The 19,323-nt window shown below is 49.4% G+C and overlaps 2 non-coding genes and 2 pseudogenes across 2 annotated transcripts; all 4 read left to right on the top strand.

The window, feature by feature from the left end:
* Positions 1 to 320: 320 nt before the first annotated feature.
* On the top strand, positions 321 to 439 carry LOC141268887 (5S ribosomal RNA; annotated as a pseudogene).
* Positions 440 to 1,060: 621 nt separating this feature from the next.
* On the top strand, positions 1,061 to 1,181 carry LOC141270314 (5S ribosomal RNA; annotated as a pseudogene).
* A 10,734-nt stretch (positions 1,182 to 11,915) lies between these two features.
* Positions 11,916 to 12,034, top strand: LOC141269959 (5S ribosomal RNA). Its single transcript, XR_012321557.1, has one exon. It is a non-coding gene; the product is annotated as a 5S ribosomal RNA (ribosomal RNA).
* Positions 12,035 to 12,660: 626 nt separating this feature from the next.
* Positions 12,661 to 12,780, top strand: LOC141267226 (5S ribosomal RNA). Its single transcript, XR_012321236.1, has one exon. It is a non-coding gene; the product is annotated as a 5S ribosomal RNA (ribosomal RNA).
* Positions 12,781 to 19,323: the final 6,543 nt, after the last annotated feature.

Below are 19,323 nucleotides of genomic sequence, written 5' to 3'. Positions count from 1 at the left end.
GTTAATCCCCGGCTGCAGGCTATTAGAAAGCAACTAACCACGCTCTACTCACCCTACCCGGGTCTACCGGTGAGTCTCGCCTCTGCTCCCAGCCTGTGGCATTGGCCGTGAAGCTGACGTTCCGTCGACAGCGCTGCAGCCAATCAGTGAGCTCAGCGGCTCTGAGTGGGGCGTTGTGTCTACAAGACCTTTTAAGGAAGCCAGCAAAAAAATTGAAGAGAAGGGAAAGCACAAAAGGACCTGGTCTTGCTGAGCACTGGAAAGGGCAGCCGGCAGCCATACGTCAAAGTAGAAAAGCAGCAAGTGAGAGGCCTGTCTCTGCCTACGGCCACACCACCCTGAACACGCCCATTCTCATCTGATCTCAGAAACTAAGCAGGGTCGGGCATGGTTAGTACTTGGATAGGAGACCGCCTGGGAATACCAGGTGCTGTAGGCTTTTGCTTTTTCCTTCCTTCCACCAGCAGGGGGCACTCTCTTCTATGCCTTTTTTCCATTCCCTTTCACAAGTGCACACATTCATTCTCTTTTCTTATTTTCATTTGCTTTCTCTTTTGCGCTATTTCATCTCTGCAAAATACCAGCATCCTTCTGATCACCGTGGGCCTCCAGCATTGTTGCTTATTTACTTTTAATAATAGGCTCCTTTTCACCAGGACCAGCGTCTCCCGGGTGGCTGAAGGCAACCACCGGTAACCCCAAGCAGAAGACCTTTGCAGGCAACACGACCCTCCCCTCTGAAGAGCAGCTCAAAGTCACTGGCAACCATCTCACCCTCTTCCTTCATTCACCCCTGGACGTCTCGCTCCGCCCCCAAGTTACGGGTCCAGCTTGCTCTTTCTGTCACATTACCGCGATAAAGGGTTTAGCCTGCAGGAGACCCTGTGCCGAGACATTTTTGAAGACACCTGATGCGGCGGGTGAATCACTGCTAAACAAACCACACCTGTAGGGATGTCACAGCCTTTGCATGGACCCTTCGGAGCCCGCCCCATCACGGCTAGATTGCTCGCCACCAAGCGATCCTGAGAAAGGCTGGCCAGGCAATGGATCGAGCAGCGTGTACTGGCCATACCACCTTGGATACGCCGATCTCGTCTGATCTCGGAAGCAAAGCAGGGCTTTTGGCTCGGACAGTACTTAAATGGGAGACCTCCTGGGAACACCAGGTGCTGTAGACCATTTTGATGACGTTTTGCCCTACTGCCCAGCTGGGCTAGCATGGAACGGCGCCTTGCCGGACACCGACCTTAAGTAACTTAGATGATGGAAGCCCCAAGGCCTCTGAGCCAGTTGGCAGCTAAGTACGCTACCCTGCCGCCCTTCACGCAGGCCTGACACCGAGCTCCTTGCCACAGCTAGGAGTGTTTATTGATTCCGCAGCTCGCCGTGTGGAAATGATGGCGTTAAAAGCACCCGAGGCCGTGAAGGGGCCAGGCTTTCAGCAGGTACCCAGGGAAGGTTTTGGATGCCGGCCGCCTAGCGAGTGCCAGCAGAAGTAACATGTTTCTCTGCAAAGAAGCTTGTGTAACCAAGCCAGACGGCTGCCAAAGAGCTAACCTCAGTGCAAGGAAGGTGCGGAATGTGCGGAAGGAATTGGGGAGGGGGGGGGTGATTCCTGCTAGGGCCCTGAAATCATAAAACAGGCAGGAGGGTCTGACGCATGGTGACGGAGAGGATGTAGGGGCACATAGGGGGTGTTATCACGTGTGAGCACGTGTGCATGCTGGCTTGTGTGTGAGAGTGCGCTTCCTAGGTGTGGCGCACTGCAGACAGTCAAAGGGATTGTTCCCTTTCATTAAAAGTTAATCCCCGGCTGCAGGCTATTAGAAAGCAACTAACTGCGCTTTACTCACCCTACCCGGGTCTACCGGTGAGTCTCGCCTCTGCTCCCGGCCTGTGGCATTGGCCGTGAAGCTGACGTTCCGTCGACAGCGCTGCAGCCGATCAGTGAGCTCAGCGGCTCTGAGTGGGGCGTTGTGTCTACAAGACCTTTTAAGGAAGCCAGCAAGAAAATTGAAGAGAAGGGAAAGCACAAAAGGACCTGGTCTTGCTGAGCACTGGAAAGGGCAGCCGGCAGCCAGACGTCAAAGTAGAAAAGCAGCAAGTGAGAGGCTTGTTTCTGCCTACGGCCACACGACCCTGAACACGTCTGATCTTGGAAGCTAAGCATGGTTGGGCCTGGTTAGTACTTGGATGGGAGATAACCTGGGAATACCAGGTGCTATAGGCTTTTGCTTTTTCCTTCCTTCCACCAGCAGGGGGCACTCTCTTCTATGCCTTTTTTCCATTCACAATTTTTTTCCATTCCTTTCACAAGTGCACACATTCATTCTCTTTTCTTTTTTTCATTTGCTTTCTCTCTTGCGCTATTTCATCTCTGCAAAATACCAGCATCCTTCTGATCACCGTGGGCCTCCAGCATTGTTGCTTCTTTACTTTTAATACTAGGCTCCTTTTCACCAGGACAAGCGTCTCCCGCGTGGCTGGAGGCAACCACCGGTAACCCCAAGCAGAAGACCTTTGCAGGCAACACGACCCTCCCCCCTGAAGAGCAGCTCAAAGTCATTGGCAACCATCTCACCTTATTCCTTCATTCACCCCTGGACGTCTCGCTCCGCCCCCAAGTTACGGGTCCAGCTTGCTCTTTCTGTCACATTACTGTGATGAAGGGTTTAGCCTGCAGGAGACCCTGCGCCGAGAAGTTTTTGAAGACACCTGATGCGGCGGGTGAATCACTGCTAAACAAACCACACTTGTAGGGACGGCACAGACTTTGCATGGAGCCTTCGGAGCCCGCCCCGTTATGGCCAGATTGCTCGCCACCAAGCGATCCTGAGAAAGGCTGGCCGGGCGATGGATCGAGCAGCGTCTACTGGCCATACCACCTTGGATACGCCCGATCTCGACGTTTTGCCCTACTGCCCAGCTCGGCTAGCATGGAACGGCGCCTTGCCGGACACCGACCTTAAGTAACTTAGATCAGGGTTCCCCAACTCCAGTCCTCAAGGCCCACCAACAGGTCATGTTTTCAGGATTTCCTTAGTATTGCACAGGTGATGGAATTATTGCCTGTGCAGGTGATGCAATTATCACCTGTGTAATACTAAGGAAATCCTGAAAACATGACCTGTTGGTGGGCCTTGAGGACTGGAGTTGGGGAACCCTGACTTAGATGATGGAAGCCCCAAGGCCTCTGAGCCAGTTGGCAGCTAAGTACGCTACCCCGCCGCCTTCACGCAGGCCTGACACCGAGCTCCTTGTCACGGCGAGGAGTGCTTATTGACTCCGCAGCTCGCCGTGTGGAAATGATGGCGTTAAAAGCACCCGGGGCCTCAGTTCAAGGAAGGCAAGGAAGGTGCGGAAGGAATTGGGGAGGGGGAGGGGTGATTCCTGATAGGGCCCTGAAATCATAAAACAGGCAGGAGAGTCTGATGCATGTGACTCGCCCCCTGGGCCGTGGGGCACTCGGATCCAGGTAATAGGGAGACGATGGGGGTAGTAGTGCCGACCCGGTTCCGTGGCTCAGGGTGGTCAGGCCAATGGTAGTCTTCTACGTTCTGCTAATAATGTCCGACTACGCCACCCGTGGATTGCGGTTATTAGGAACTGCTGCTGCATGCAGACCGCTGGGGCTGATGAGGTGTGCAGCTAGGATAGTGTGACTCCCCACGGGAAGAGTGCGGCCCCAGGGCAGTATAATGGATGGTGGGAGTGATGGTAGTGAGAATCCCAGTGCTGATAGTGCGGGAGGAGCAAGGAGCACACAGACAACAAGTTGCAGTCCAGGGTCTTTACTACAACAGGTAAACTGACCCATAAACAGTCCCGGCTAGGAGGGGACCTGGACGTCTGAGAGCAACGGGGAAATTGGCCCTGGTCAGGGTGAGGGTGTAGGCCTACCGTGCTTTCTGCGCTCCTTCTGGCTATCTCCTCCTGATAGGGTAACAGCCCACGTTTCCGAGCTTTCCGTGTATTCTCGCCTGTATGGCCTGCGACGTGGGTTCCTTTCTGCTCCCAGCCTTGTACGGCTTTACTGGTCCCTTCAGTTGTGGCAGGGCCTCCAGGCTTCTTAGGCCAAGGAATATACAGTCCCTTGCGGACTGGTTCTCTGCTGGGGGATGTGGAATCCTTCCAGCCTCAGACACCAAAGTCTGGTAAAATTAAGTCTTTTCTCTGCCAAGACAGGCTCTCTTCGCCTCTTGTCTCTGGCTTGTGGCTCTCCTCCTGCCACACTTCCTCTTAGGTGCAATCAACTTTCTGTCCCTGCTCCACTCTGGGACACGTCTCCGAGCTGAGACAGGCAATCCAGTTCTCTCTAACCCTGCCCACAGCACCAGCTTTTATAGGGGCAGCCTGCTCCCCCTACTGGCCTGAGACAGGAGGCATTGCATGCTAATGTTCCCCTGACCAGAGAACCTCCCCCTTGCTCTCAGACACAGCTTTAATACATTTTGTGGCATCCAGGCCAGGGTGACACATTCCCCCCTAGTGAAATTTAGTACTCCGGGACTAAACAATAAACAAAGACAATATGCATAACAATAAAACATTAATAGACAGACGACGCACAAATTGAGTACTTAAGGTCACAGTGTGGCCTGTGACCGGGTGTCCATATCACCAATACAACGGGAGCCTTAACCAGGTGGGGGTCTGTCCTACCCCAAGTCCTTCACAGTCTTAGTTCATTCCTGGGTTAGGCTCAGAATGCAGTCCATACAAGGTCCCGGTTATAAAAAGTCCATAACCTGTGAGTCCTTACGGTAGCTGCAAGAAACTGAAACACACTATTAATAAACATGCATTTAACTTGGCAAACATTTCAACATTTGGCAACAGGGTTATTTACAATCTTAGTACACTCTATATTCTCCAGCGAGTGGGTATCTGCCCCTTTGTGCTCCTGGTTGACCTCCATAACCCACTGTCTGGTGGTGGACCAACCTGGCTTTCTCCACTAGCGTTAGGGGTACAGCTACCAGCTGGGTGTACAGGTAGGGCAGGCAGCTGTCTGCGGGTTCTTTGGCTTACCGCAGGCATGGCAGGCTCACTGTCAGCAGAGGGTTGACTCTCCTGGGCTGCTGGTACAGGCTCTTCTGCCTCTGGAACTGCTGGCTCCTCTTCACCTTCCGGCTCTGGTGTTGGTTGTTGCTGGGCCGGTTGCAGGAAATGCAGGACGGGTACCACTATGGCATCATTTATGCGAGTCCAGGACTGAGGGAACTCTCCGAGAATGGTGCTGATCATTTCTTCCTTGTCCTCTGCGGGTTCAAGGTCACTCTGATCCTCTTCTGCACTACGGAGTTGCTCGGGACACCTTTTGAGGTGGTCTCTGGAGACGACACTAGTGGTTTCTCCTCCGTCCTTGGTGATTACGCACATCTTTGGGTTGTCGTGGTCAGACTGCAGTACGGTGTAGGGTTCCCTTTCCCACTGGTCGTCCAACTTATGTAGCCTTCTTTTTCGCTTTAGGACTTGCTCACCAGGTTCTAGGGGACCAGCAGGGGCGTGTTGATTGAAGAGTCTTTCTTGCTTCTCTCTCACCTGGGCCAGGCTCTTCTCCACACTCTCCTGTACCTTCTTGTACTGCAGTTGCCTTTCCGTATCCCAGTCCGCATCCGGGGAGGTGTCCTCAGGTATTAGGACTCCCATCTCCAGGTCTACGGGCAGCTTACCCGGTCTGGCTCGCATCAGGTAAGCCGGGGTGCAGTTGGTAGCATTCACCGGGATATTGTTGTATAGGTCTTTCAGGTCCGGCAGTTTTTCTGGCCACAGGATGCGTTCCTCCAGGGGCAACGTCTTCAGGAGATCAATGACTATATTGTTCATCTTCTCACACATCCCGTTGGTTTGTGGATGGTAAGGCGTTGTCCGAATTTTCTTACAGCCAGAGAGGTTGCAGAACTCCTGGAAGATTTCAGCCTGGAATGCTGGACCCTGGTCTGTCAGGACCTGTTCCGGATACCCGTGTGGACGGCAGAGGTATTGCTGGAAGGCTCTGGCCGCTGTTTGGGCTGTCAAGTCCTTTACCGGGACCACCACTAGAAAACGGGAATAGTGGTCCACGATTGTCAGGGCATAGATGTATCCTGACCGGCTGGGAGCCAATTTGACATGGTCCAGAGCTACCAGCTCAAGAGGCTGCGTGGTGACGATGGGCCTCAAGGGTGTCTTCTGGCTGGTGCGGTCCTTCCTCCTCAGGTGACAAGGGCCACAGTCTCTGCACCATTTTTCTACAGCTCCTCTCATGCCGACCCAATAGAACCTTCCTCTTAGTAGGAACTCCAGTTTCTTCCAACCGAAGTGTCCCGCTCTGTCATGGAAAGCCCCCAGGACCATAGCTGCATCTCGCCTTGGGACCACGACTTGCCAGGTCAGCTCGTGCGTCCGGTGGTTGACAATCCTTTTGCACAACTTGCCTTCGTAGAGGAACAGCTTGCTCTTCTCCTTCCATAGCTGCTTAGCTTCCTCTGGGGCATCTGGATCTAGGCGGGCGTCTTCCCGGGTCAGCAGATCTTTCACCAGGCAGACTGCAGGGTCACTAACTTGGGACTCGGCCCAGCTGTGGTGAGGTAGGGGATTCATCATCACAGTTGTTAGATCCTCCTCCTTCACGCGGTGAGAGTGTTGAGCGGCTCCATACCGGTGAAACGCGGGGAGTTCTACCTCCTCCAGCTCTTCTGGGTCTTCGTCACCTTCAGGTAAGTGAGGCATTCTTGATAGGGCGTCCGCGTTGGCGTTGGTTTTGCCTGCCCGGTACTTGATCACGAAGTCATAGTTGGAGAGACGGGCCATCCACCGCTGTTCCAGGGCACCCAGTCTTGCATTGTCCAGGTGTGTCAACGGGTTGTTGTCCGTGTACACGGTGAACTTTGCGGAGGCCAGGTAATGCTTGAAGCGTTCCATCACGGCCCACACCACCGCCAAGAATTCTAGCTTGAAGGAGCTGTAATTCTCCGTGTTCCTCTCGGTGGGCCTCAGCTTCCGACTGGCGTATGCGATCACCCGTTCTCTGCCCTGTTGGTTTTGGGACAGTACGGCTCCCAGTCCCACATTACTGGCATCTGTGTGGAGAATGAAAGGCTGGCCGTAATCAGGGTAAGTCAGGATCTCATCCCCCGTGAGGGCCATCTTTAGCTGGCGGAAGGACTCCTCTTCCGGTTTATCCCACTTGAAGGGTGGCTTTTGACTTCGGGACTTAGACTGTCCGATCAGGAGGTCCTGCATAGGAGCTGCCATCTTAGTGAACCCGGGGATGAACCTTCGGTAGTAGCCTACCAACCCGAGAAACTGTCTCACCTCTTTGATGTTCGAGGGGCTTGGCCAGCTCTTGATTGCCGTGACTTTGTCAGGGTTGGGGGCCACTCCTTCCGCGCTTACCACGTGCCCTAGGTACTGGACCTTTGGTTTCAGCAGGTGACACTTCCATGGTTTCACCTTCAGGCCATAGCCTGCCAGGGCTTCGAACACCTCGGCCAGGTGCTTTAGATGGTCCTCGTAGGTCTTCGAATAGACGATCACGTCGTCCAGGTAAAGGAGGACCGTCTCGAAGTTTCGGTGCCCTAGACAGCATTCCATCAGCCGCTGGAAGGTCCCTGGTGCGTTGCAGAGCCCGAAAGACATACAGTTGAACTCGCTCAGTCCCATCGGGGTGGTGAAGGCGGTCTTCTCCTTGTCAGCCTCTGCCACAGGAACCTGCCAGTACCCGCTAGTAAGGTCCAAAGTAGAAAAGAAGTTAGCAGATTTTAGTGCGGCTAAAGACTCCTCTATTCTAGGCAGCGGGTATGCGTCTTTGTGGGTGATACGGTTGATTTGTCTATAGTCCACGCACATTCTCATGGTGCCGTCTTTCTTTTTCACCAGAACCAAGGAGGCTGCCCAGGGGCTACAGCTATCTCTAATGACCCCAGCTTCCTTCATCTCTCTTAGCATGCGCTTGGCGTTCTGATAATGTGCAGGGGGAACAGGCCTGTGTCTCTCTTTTATTGGTGGGTGGCTCCCTGTCGGGATGTGGTGTTCTATCCCCTTTACTCTGCCGAAGTCCAGCGGGTGCTTACTAAAGACTCTCTCGTACTCCTGTACCACCCGGTAGACTCCTTGTTTTTGGTGCAGGGGAGTGGAGTCAGCACCCACATGGAGTTTCTGGCACCAGTCCTCCTTTTGTTTCTGGGAGCCATTACCCTCCGCCTGAGGAGATGGAGGCAAGGGTTCCACGGCCCTGATAGCTTGGTGTTCGACAACAAACAGTTTGGCGAGTGTAGCATACCTGGGTAAGTGTACTTCCCTCTCCCCAATGTTGAGGATGCGGACGGGCACCCTCCCATGACGGACATCAACCACCCCCCGGGCTGTCAAAATGGTGGGCCTGCTGTCTGAGTACACGGGTCCTACCATGGCTTGGTAGTCTCTACCTCTCAACCCGATTGCAGTCCGACACCAGATCATCATTTCACTTTTGGGAGGCATGGAAATGGGGAATGGGTCACTCAGTCTTACGCTACTGATCTCACCACCAGACAGTTCTACCTGCTGCCGTCTCATCATGGCTTTTATCTCCTTGTTGAGTACCCTCTGTTGGCTGGAACTAGCATTCACCGCCACCTGTTGTAGAATTACAATTACCTCTGAAAGACAATTTTCAATTATGTTAGTACCCACAGTTATTTTAGGGTGACTTTCATGACGGTCAATGTCCACAATTATCACTCCCTGTGCCGGCAGTTCAACTTTACCAATTTTAATGGTCATCTCCTTGAACCCCATCTGCGGCACGGGTAAGCCATTACTGGCGATGATGCTCAAGTTACTGTCTGGATACCGTGTGATATCAGCATCAGTCCAATACTGCTTAAAAAGTACATAAGGGATTGTGGTTACTTGCGACCCAGTATCCAGCAAGGCGCTCATGGGGATACCGTCCAGCACCACGGGTAAAACCGGGTGCCCCCCAACGTACTTATCACGCCAATTATAAGGGCCTGGTGATCTTATGCCTGGGGGTCGTCCCTCTGCCCCAGGTTGGACCCGTTTAAATTACAGTACCTGGAAATGTGTCCGGGCTGGTTGCATCGACGGCAAATGGGCTGTCCATCCTCTGCGTAGCGGTCTGTGGGCCTCCCTCGGAATGACGGGATCCTCCTCTGTCGACGCCACGGGACATCCTCCGGACTTGAAGCCAGCTCGATGGGTCTTGACGGGTCCACTTGCAACGCCTGGACGGTTCTGGTCAACGCCGCGACGCTCCTGGTTAGCTCCTGGACTTGGTGGTGCAGGCCTTTCGACGGGGCTTGGTTCAGGGCCTGTGCATCAGCCTCCACGGAGTCCATGGAGGAGGGCGCCGCCTCCTGGTGGTAGGTGATAACAGGGCGCCGGGGGTTTATAGCGCCACTGGTTGCAGATTCACGGAGCACCCTTATGGCCCTGTCCATAAATTGGGCAAAGGTCAGGTCGGGGTTCTGAAAGAACATGAGGCGCAGTTGGGCCCTGTGGGCGCTAGACAGTAGACCTTCTATGAATTGTTCTGTTAGCAGCTTATCGGTTTCCTGCACACTGCCAGGGTCAGTTTGTTGAATAGCCCTCAAGGCTTCCTGCAGATTTAGGGCATAGTATCTGATGCTGTCCTGTGCCCGCTGCCTACATCCATAGAACCTCATTTTAATCTCAGCGGAGGTACGTGTATCAAAGGTACCCCGCAGCCGGGCAAGGATACCCTTCACAGTCCTTTTCTCCTCAGTGGGCCATGATTTTACCTCCCTTTGGGCTGCGCCAGTTAACTGCCCTGTCAATATGCTGACCTTCTGTTCCTCTGTCAGGGGGTAAACCTGGAACAAACTGTATAGCCTTTCCTTAAAGTCAGTTAGGGCATGGGGCTCCCCTGAGTATTTGGGCAGCCAGGCCGCTCCAGGGATGTAGGGCAGGGAAAAGGGCATCACTGCTGCTGCAGCTGCGTTGGTGGTAGTGGGCGCCTCTGTGTCTGACATCTTCCTCCCCCCTAGTTAAGCATGGCCTACCTTCCGGCGATCCTCTTCTGTAGGCCGCGGCTCCGCTGCTGCTGCTATGGACGAGGACCTGGCGTCGCGTCCTGATGACGTCAGCGTCGCTCTCTCTCCCTTCCAGGACCTTGCGCAGCGTCGGAGCGTGGGGCGGAGCTTCGGATCTCGCGCGGTTTTGACGTCCACGCCCCTCTTCTTCCCGCACGGCGTCCTGAAGATGGCGTCCGATGGCGGGAAGCAGCTGCGGATGGCGGGAAGAAGGCAGAAGACGGCGGGAAACGGTCCAAGATGGCGTCCGATGGCGGGAATCGGCTCCGGATGGCGGGAAACTTCGCCACAGGTAAGTTTACAAAAGTCTTTTTCAGGCACGCAGTACCCGGTGGTTGCGGGCACGAAATCCTGCCGACTACGCCAAAGCTGACTCGCCCCCTGGGCCGTGGGGCACTCGGATCCTGGCAATAGGGAGACGATGGGGGTAGTAGTGCCGACCCGGTTCCGTGGCTCAGGGTGGTCAGGCCAATGGTAGTCTGCTACGTTCTGCTGATAATGTCCGACTACGCCACCCGTGGATTGCGGTTATTAGGAACCGCCGCTGCATGCAGACCGCTGGGGCTGATGAGGTGTGCAGCTAGGGTAGTGTGACTCCCCACGGGAAGAGTGCGGCCCCAGGGCAGTATAATGGATGGTGGGAGTGATGGTAGTGAGAATCCCAGTGCTGATAGTGCGGGAGGAGCAAGGAGCACACAGACAACAAGTTGCAGTCCAGGGTCTTTACTACAACAGGTAAACTGACCCATAAACAGTCCCGGCTAGGAGGGGACCTGGACGTCTGAGAGCAACGGGGAAATTGGCCCTGGTCAGGGAGAGGGTGTAGGCCTACCGTGTTTTCTGCGCTACTTCTGGCTATCTCCTCCTGATAGGGTAACAGCCCACGTTTCCGAGCTTTCCGTGTATTCTCGCCTGTATGGCCTGCGACATGGGTTCCTTTCTGCTCCCAGCCTTGTACGGCTTTACTGGTCCCTTCGGTTGTGGCAGGGCCTCCAGGCCTCTTAGGCCAAGGAATGTACAGTCCCTTGCGAACTGGTTCTCTGCTGGGGGATGTGGAATCCTTCCAGCCTCAGACACCAAAGTCTGGTAAAATTAAGTCTTTTCTCTGCCAAGACAGGCTCTCTTCGCCTCTTGTCTCTGGCTTGTGGCTCTCCTCCTGCCACACTTCCTCTTAGGTGCAATCAACTTTCTGTCCCTGCTCCACTCTGGGACACGTCTCAGAGCTGAGACAGGCAATCCAGTTCTCTCTAACCCTGCCACCAGCACCAGCTTTTATAGGGGCAGCCTGCTCCCCCTACTGGCCTGAGACAGGAGGCATTGCATGCTAATGTTCCCCTGACAAGAGAACCTCCCCCTTGCTCTCAGACACAGCTTTAATACATTTTGTGGCATCCAGGCCAGGGTGACACACATGGTGACGGAGAGGTTGTAGGGGCAGATAGGGGGTGTTGTCACGTGCGAGCACGTGTGCATGCTGGCTTGTGTGTGAGAGTGCGCTTCCTAGGTGTGGCGCGCTGCAGACAGTCAAAGGGATTGTTCCCTTTCATTAAAAGTTAATCCCCGGCTGCAGCCTATTAGAAAGCAACTAACCGCGCTCTACTCACCCGACCCGGGTCTACCGGTGAGTCTCGCCTCTGCTCCCGGCCTGTGGCATTGGCCGTGAAGCTGACGTTCCGTCGACAGCGCTGCAGCCGATCAGTGAGCTCAGCAGCTCTGAGTGGGGCGTTGTGTCTACAAGACCTTTTAAGGAAGCCAGCAAAAAAATTGAAGAGAAGGGAAAGCACAAAAGGACCTGGTCTTGCTGAGCACTGGAAAGGGCAGCCGGCAGCCAGACGTCAAAGTAGAAAAGCAGCAAGTGAGAGGCTAGTGTCTGCCTACGGCCACACCACCCTGAACGCGCCCAATCTCGTCTGATCTTGAAAGCTAAGTAGGGTTGGGCCTGGTTAGTACTTGGATGGGAGACCACCTGGGAATACCAGGTGCTGTAGGCTTTTGCTTTGCTTTTTCCTTCCTTCCACCAGCAGGGGGCACTCTCTTCTATGCCTTTTTTCCATTCCCTTTCACAAGTGCACACATTCATTCTCTTTTCTTTTTTTCATTTGCTTTCTCTCTTGCGCTATTTCATCTCTGCAAAATACCAGCATCCTTCTGATCACCGTGGGCCTCCAGCATTGTTGCTTCTTTACTTTTAATACTAGGCTCCTTTTCACCAGGACCAGCGTCTCCCCCGTGGCTGGAGGCAACCACCGGTAACCCCAAGTAGAAGACCTTTGCAGGCAACACGACCCTCCCCCCTGAAGAGCAGCTCAAAGTCACTGGCAACCATCTCACCCTCTTCCTTCATTCACCCCTGGACGTCTCGCTCCGCCCCCAAGTTACGGGTCCAGCTTGCTCTTTCTGTCACATTACCGCGATGAAGGGTTTAGCCTGCAGGAGACCCTGCGCCGAGCCATTTTTGAAGACACCTGATGCGGCGGGTGAATCACTGCTAAAGAAACCACACCTGTAGGGACGGCACAGACTTTGCATGGACCCTTCGGAGCCCGCCCCGTCACGGCCAGATTGCTCGCCACCAAGCTATCCTGACAAAGGCTGGCCGGGCGATGGATCAAGCAGCTTCTACTGGCCATACCACCTTGGATACGCCTGATCTCATCTGATCTCGGAAGCAAAGCAGGGCTGGGCTCGGACAGTACTTGGATGGGAGACCTCCTGGGAATACCGGGTGCTGTAGACCATTTTGATGATGTTTTTACCTACTGCCCAGCTCGGCTAGCATGGAACGGCGCCTTGTCGGACACCGACCCAAAGTAACTTAGATGATGGAAGCCCCAAGGCCTCTGAGCCAGTTGGCAGCTAAGTACGCTACCCCGCCGCCTTCATACAGGCCTGACACCGAGCTCCTTGCCACGGCTAGGAGTGCTTATTGACTCCGCAGCTCGCCGTGTGGAAATGATGGCGTTAAAAGCAACCGGGGCCGTGAAGGGGCCAGGCTTTCAGCAGGTGCCCAGGGAAGGTTTTGGATGCCGGTCGCCTAGCGAGGGCCAGCAGAAGTAACATGTTTCTCTGCAAAGAAGCTTGTGTAACCAAGCCAGACGGCTGACAAAGAGCTAACCTCAGTGCAAGGAAGGCAAGAAGGTGCGGAAGGAATTGGGGAGGGGGGGGTGATTACTGCTAGGGCCCTGAAATCATAAAACAGGCAGGAGAGTCTGACGCATGGTGACGGAGAGGTTGTAGGGGCAGATAGGGGGTGTTGTCACGTGCGAGCATGTGTGCATGCTGGCTTGTGTGTGAGAGTGCGCTTCCTAGGTGTGGCGCGCTGCAGACAGTCAAAGGGATTGTTCACTTTCATTAAAAGTTAATCCCCGGCTGCAGCCTATTAGAAAGCAACTAACCGCGCTCTACTCACCCTACCGGTGAGTCTCGCCTCTGCTCCCGGCCTGTGGCATTGGCCGTGAAGCTGACGTTCCGTCGACAGCGCTGCAGCAGATCAATGAGATCAGCGGCTCTGAGTGGGGCGTTGTGTCTACAAGACCTTTTAAGGAAGCCAGCAAAAAAATTGAAGAGAAGGGAAAGCACAAAAGGACCTGGTGTTGCTGAGCACTGGAAAGGGCAGCCGGCAGCCAGACGTCAAAGTAGAAAAGCAGCAAGTGAGAAGCTTGTCTCTGCCTAAGGCCACACCACCCTGAACACGTCTGATCTCATCTGATCTTGGAAGCTAAGCAGGGTTGGGCCTGGTTAGTACTTGGATGGGAGACTGTAAAATAATATGCTTCCTGTATTATTTTTTTCTACTGAGGACTTCTCAAAGTATCAATATCACGATATTCTTATAAAAAAATGTATCTATTTATTCTTGGATTGTTCATTAAAAAGAATCAGATTGCAACAGGTACATACAATAATTAGTTATAAAGTAATTGTCCATTTGTCCATAATTAGCTTAATTGTTGAGATTCACCCATCTTTCCTTGGATCCTGGCTGGTAAATCATGTCTTTGTCCAGCATGTGTCCAGGCCTACATGTCATCTGCTTCTCAGCATGAAGATTCTGTGTCTTGTGGGGTGGGCACAGCAAGAGAGCCCCCCCTTTCTGTACCATAGGCTTTTATAGCCAGTCGTATGGACACCTGTTCTACATATGGTAGTGAACCAAAAATACACACACAAATAGCGCATGTCAACTAGACACGATGGCTGAGGCATAGAACTCAGAAAAATGATTATCGATTAACATTCCAAATGAATTTCCATAATTAACCATTTAACATTTCCCCCTTTTTTGAGAATAAAAGGACTTTAACTGAAATTTCTCAAAAGATGATACATTCATCAATCATTTTTTCTTTCCTTCTTCCTTGGCAATATCATTAAATTTCCATAATAATAATAGTAATAATAGTATCAATATCGGATTATTGTTATATAATAATGTGAATTCATGTTATGGTAAGCCGTGACTAATATTCATTTAATATGTGTAATTATACTTCCCTATATCTAAATTGAAGCAATCGCGGGTTCAATCGTCATCATCTGATGTCATCGGGTCGTCGTCTCGTCTTCTTCTTGGTTCTTTTATAACACAGTCTTTAGATGAAAACTCCTTTGAAATAAATTACAGTATGTAGATATTGTACAGTCCATAATTGTGTTCATTATTGTTCAGTCCATAAACTGTACTCTTTATTAGAAAGATCATGTATGTCAGTTGATAAGAAAACAAAGTCCATGGATGAAATGTAGCTTTAATATCTGTGCAGTGTCACCTGGACTTACGTTGGATCGTCTTTGCAATCTTCCATGTGTCCGCACTGGTCTCGTGTCACTTTTGGAACAGATGTGACGTCTTTGGTCAGTAAAGCAAGGGTTAACTTGTCACTTTCCTGCTTTATATAGCACCATAACCAGTACTCAGTCCTTTATATATAGGACACATATGCCAGGTATTACCTGTTCACCAGCTTTCATTGAAGCGTTGCAGGTGATAAGAAACCACTGGAACGTGATGAAACTTAAACACAACATAGTACATATAGGATCATCGTCCTCTGCCGTCCTGGTGATCAGTGGTGTGAATTGTATTGTATGCAATGGACACAGTCTATTATAACACTTTATTAAGATAGAATTCATAATTGCGATGTCTTGATTGAAGTCTTCATTCCCTAATCTGATACCAAATCTGGCAGTTTTTCCTAACCTATAATATCACAGCGTACCATAGCAATCAGTAATATCCATCTAATTATTATCAAAATATTGAAATAAATTATGTTTGGAATAATAAACAATAATAGATAATAATTCATTATCAATCAAGTTCTCCATATGATAGAACATTTTTATGTCATAGGTGTAATTACCTTTTCCAACCCATAGGTGTCAGTGTATTTTGAAAAAACAAGTTTTTATATCTTTATTAAACCAATAATATCAAAGAATGTATACTCCTGAACCAAAATGAATAAATATATGAATGTATGAATGAATGAATGAATGAATAAATGAATGAATGAATTGTTGTGTTTACTCAGAAAATGTAAACATTTTTTTCTTTAGCAATATATATTTAATGAAGCAATACTCTTGTATTAGACATTACTTTATTAAATATGAATGTGTTTTCTCAATTGAGATATTGAACTCAAATAAAATCAAATGAGAATTAAAAAATGAAAAAATAGAAAAATAAGAAGTATAAAGTAAGAATAAAATTTTAAAAATGAAAAATAAAATTAAGAGTAAAAATAAGAATATAAATAAAAATAAGGCCTTTAAATTTTAATGACAAATGCAGAGTAATTATATTCTCCATAAAAAATACCCTTATATCTCCATTATCTGGATGATTTCATATTTGTCATAACCTTGTACCACCAAAAAATATTAAATTATGCAACTTTGCATGTAATACCCTTCTTAATTATACCATAGTACCTTATTATTATTTCTTCTTTATTAAAATGTGTGGAAAATAAGTATTGATCAAAAGTGATTATGTAATCAGGATCAAAAACACATTTTCTCCCTTAATACCAAAAATATTATTTTATAAAATTTATGTATATATCAGAACCAAATTAAAAATAATTATTCTTCTAGAAATATTGTGCATAAATTTCATATCGATGAGTAGCATAGATTTGACTAAAGAGAGGTGTGTACCTATTTAGGTAACCATTAAAAATAATATTATAGTTATTCAAGAATATTATCATGTGGAAAATTATTCTAAATATAAATTTGCTTTGTAAACCATTTTGATGTGTGGTTGCCCTTATCCACTATTAGTTAAATCAAGAAATAATAATTATTAAAGAAATATAGAAATATATACATGTAGATACAGTGCCTACAAGTAGTATTCAACCCCCTGCAGATTTAGCTGGTTTGATAAGATGCAAATAAGTTAGAGCCTTCAAACTGCAAACGAGAGTAGGTTTTATGAACAGAAGCATAAATCTTACAAACCAAAAAGTTATGTTGCTCAGTTGAATTTTATTAAATTTTAAACATAAAAGTGTGGGTCAATTATTATTCAACCTCTATGTTTAATATTTTGTGGAATAACCCTTGTTTGCAATTACAGCTAATAATCGTCTTTTATAAGACCTGATCAGGCCGGCACAGGTCTGTGGAGTTATCTTGGCCCACTCCTCCATGCAGATCTTCTCCAAGTTATCTAGGTTCTTTGGGTGTCTCATGTGGACTTTATTCTTGAGCTCCTTCCACAAGTTTTCAATTGGGTTAAGGTCAGGAGACTGACTAGGCCACACAAACACCTTGACTTTTTCCCTCTTGAACCAGGCCTTGGTTTTCTTGGCTGTGTGCTTTGGGTCGTTGTCTTGTTGGAAGATGAAATTACGATCCATCTTAAGATCCTTGATGGAGGAGCGGAGGTTCTTGGCCAAAATCTCCAGGTAGGCCGTGCTATCCATCTTCCCATGGATGCGGACCAGATGGCCAGGCCCCTTGGCAGAGAAACAGCCCCACAGCATGATGCTGCCACCACCATGCTTGACTGTAGGGATGGTATTCTTGGGGTCGTATGCAGTGCCATCCAGTCTCCAAACGTCACGTGTGTGGTTGGCACCAAAGATCTCGATCTTGGTCTCATCAGACCATAGAACCTTGAACCAGTCTGTCTCAGAGTCCTCCAAGTGATCATGAGCAAACTGTAGACGAGCCTTGACATGACGCTTTGAAAGTAAAGGTACCTTACGGGCTCGTCTGGAACGGAGACCATTGCGGTGGAGTACGTTACTTATGGTATTGACTGAAACCAATGTCCCCACTGCCATGAGATCTTCCCGGAGCTCCTTCCTTGTTGTCCTTGGGTTAGCCTTGACTCTTCGGACAATCCTGGCCTCGGCACGGGAGGACACTTTCAAAGGCTGTCCAGGCCGTGGAAGGCTAACAGTAGTTCCATAAGCCTTCCACTTATGGATGATGCTCCCAACAGTGGAGACAGGTAGGCCCAACTCCTTGGAAAGGGTTTTGTACCCCTTGCCAGCCTTGTGACCCTCCACGATCTTGTCTCTGATGGCCTTGGAATGCTCTTTTGTCTTTCCCATGTTGACCATGTCTGAGTGCTGTTCACAAGTTTGGGGAGGGTCTTAAATAGTCAGAAAAGGCTGGCAAAAGAGATCTTTAATCCACACATGTGAAGCTCATGATTCTTGGTGCCTGAACTACTTCTTAATACTTTAGGGGGAACAAACAGAATTCTTGTGGTTTGAGGGGTTGAATAATAAATGACACTCTGAATTAACTTTTAACGTTTTAAAAAAACAAAAAAACAAAAAAAAAGTTGCTGCAGTGCATTTCCCACTTCCAGGCTGATCTACAGTACAAATGTCACAATGCCAAGTTAATTCCGCATGTGTCAACCACCTAAATCTGCAGGGGGTTGAATACTACTTGTAGGCACTGTAATACCTAATTATGTATTATAATTTCCTCAGAATTAAATATATTTTTGTACCTTCACATAAAGAAACATTTTTTTTTTCAAACATACAAACATACGAGGCCTCTGTCATATCAATCACACTTAGCAGCTGCTGATTTACTCATCTGTCACCTTCACTCTGACATTCACAGATCTGTTCAACTCAAACATTCCACATATGAAGTTTTAGATATATATATATATTTAACCCAAAATTGTTGTATCCCAATTTATTAATGCGCATTGCCATATCAATTGAATATCTTTATATTTATATACTGGATTTTGGCTGTTGGAGCTGAAAAGAGGACATCGGTAAACCAGGGGAGGAGTCCTGAGGAGATAATTTGCATATTCCCACTGCATTTTGGGGTAAGTGAAGAGTCTCCGTGAGCTCAAAGAACACTGGATTTTGGCTGTTGGAGCTGAAAAGAGGACATCGGTAAACCAGGGGAGGAGTCCTGAGGAGATAATTTGCATATTCCCACTGCATTTTGGGGTAAGTGAAGAGTCTCCGCGAGCTCAAAGAACACTGGATTTTGGCTGTTGGAGCTGAAAAGAGGACATCGGTAAACCAGGGGAGGAGTCCTGAGGAGATAATTTGCATATTCCCACTGCATTTTGGGGTAAGTGAAGAGTCTCCGCGAGCTCAAAGTACACTGGATTTTGGCTGTTGGAGCTGAAAAGAGTACATCGGTAAAGCTTTTTTTTTAAGCTTTTTTCACTGTTTTCAGAACATTAACAATAAGAACATGGAAGAGTCCAGGAGCTATTTGGTGAGCTGCATATCCTGCTACATGTTCACAGACTTGCCAGTGGAAAAGCCAAACTTCACATGCCAGAAATGCAAGCTTGTGTCCCTGTTGGAGGAAAAGTTGCGAAATCTAGAAGAGAGGTTAACTACCTTGAAAATCATTAAGGAAGGTGAGGAGTTCTTAGACAGAGCAGAATTATCTCTTCATGATTCAGAAAGAGAAGAAATTCGAACTGCACCTGACGAAACAGAGGAATGGAAGCATGTGACCCACAGAAGCAGGAGGATCGAGAGGCAGTCAGCACAGATACTGCTCAGGAACCAGTACCAGGCTCTCACGCAGGAGAACCATAAAAAAATACAGCAAAATAAGACTTTGCCAGCAATGAATAACCTTGTAAGCCCTCAGAATCCTCCTGGATGGAAAAAGAAGAATGTTGTGAAGAAAAAACGGAGAGTGGTGGTCATGGGGGATTCCCTGTTAAGAGGAACAGAGGCCGCTATCTGCAGACCAGACATAACCTCAACAGAAATGTGCTGTCTTCCAGGAGCAAAAATTAAAGATGTGTCTG

This window comes from Phyllobates terribilis, unplaced genomic scaffold (genome assembly GCF_046119375.1).
Source record: "Phyllobates terribilis strain yellow unplaced genomic scaffold, ASM4611937v1 Scaffold_4__5_contigs__length_816908805, whole genome shotgun sequence".
In the NCBI taxonomy this organism is placed as follows: domain Eukaryota; kingdom Metazoa; phylum Chordata; class Amphibia; order Anura; family Dendrobatidae; genus Phyllobates; species Phyllobates terribilis.
The sequence above is the reverse complement of the archived record's forward strand: the minus strand, read 5'-3'. Positions and strand labels throughout refer to the sequence as shown.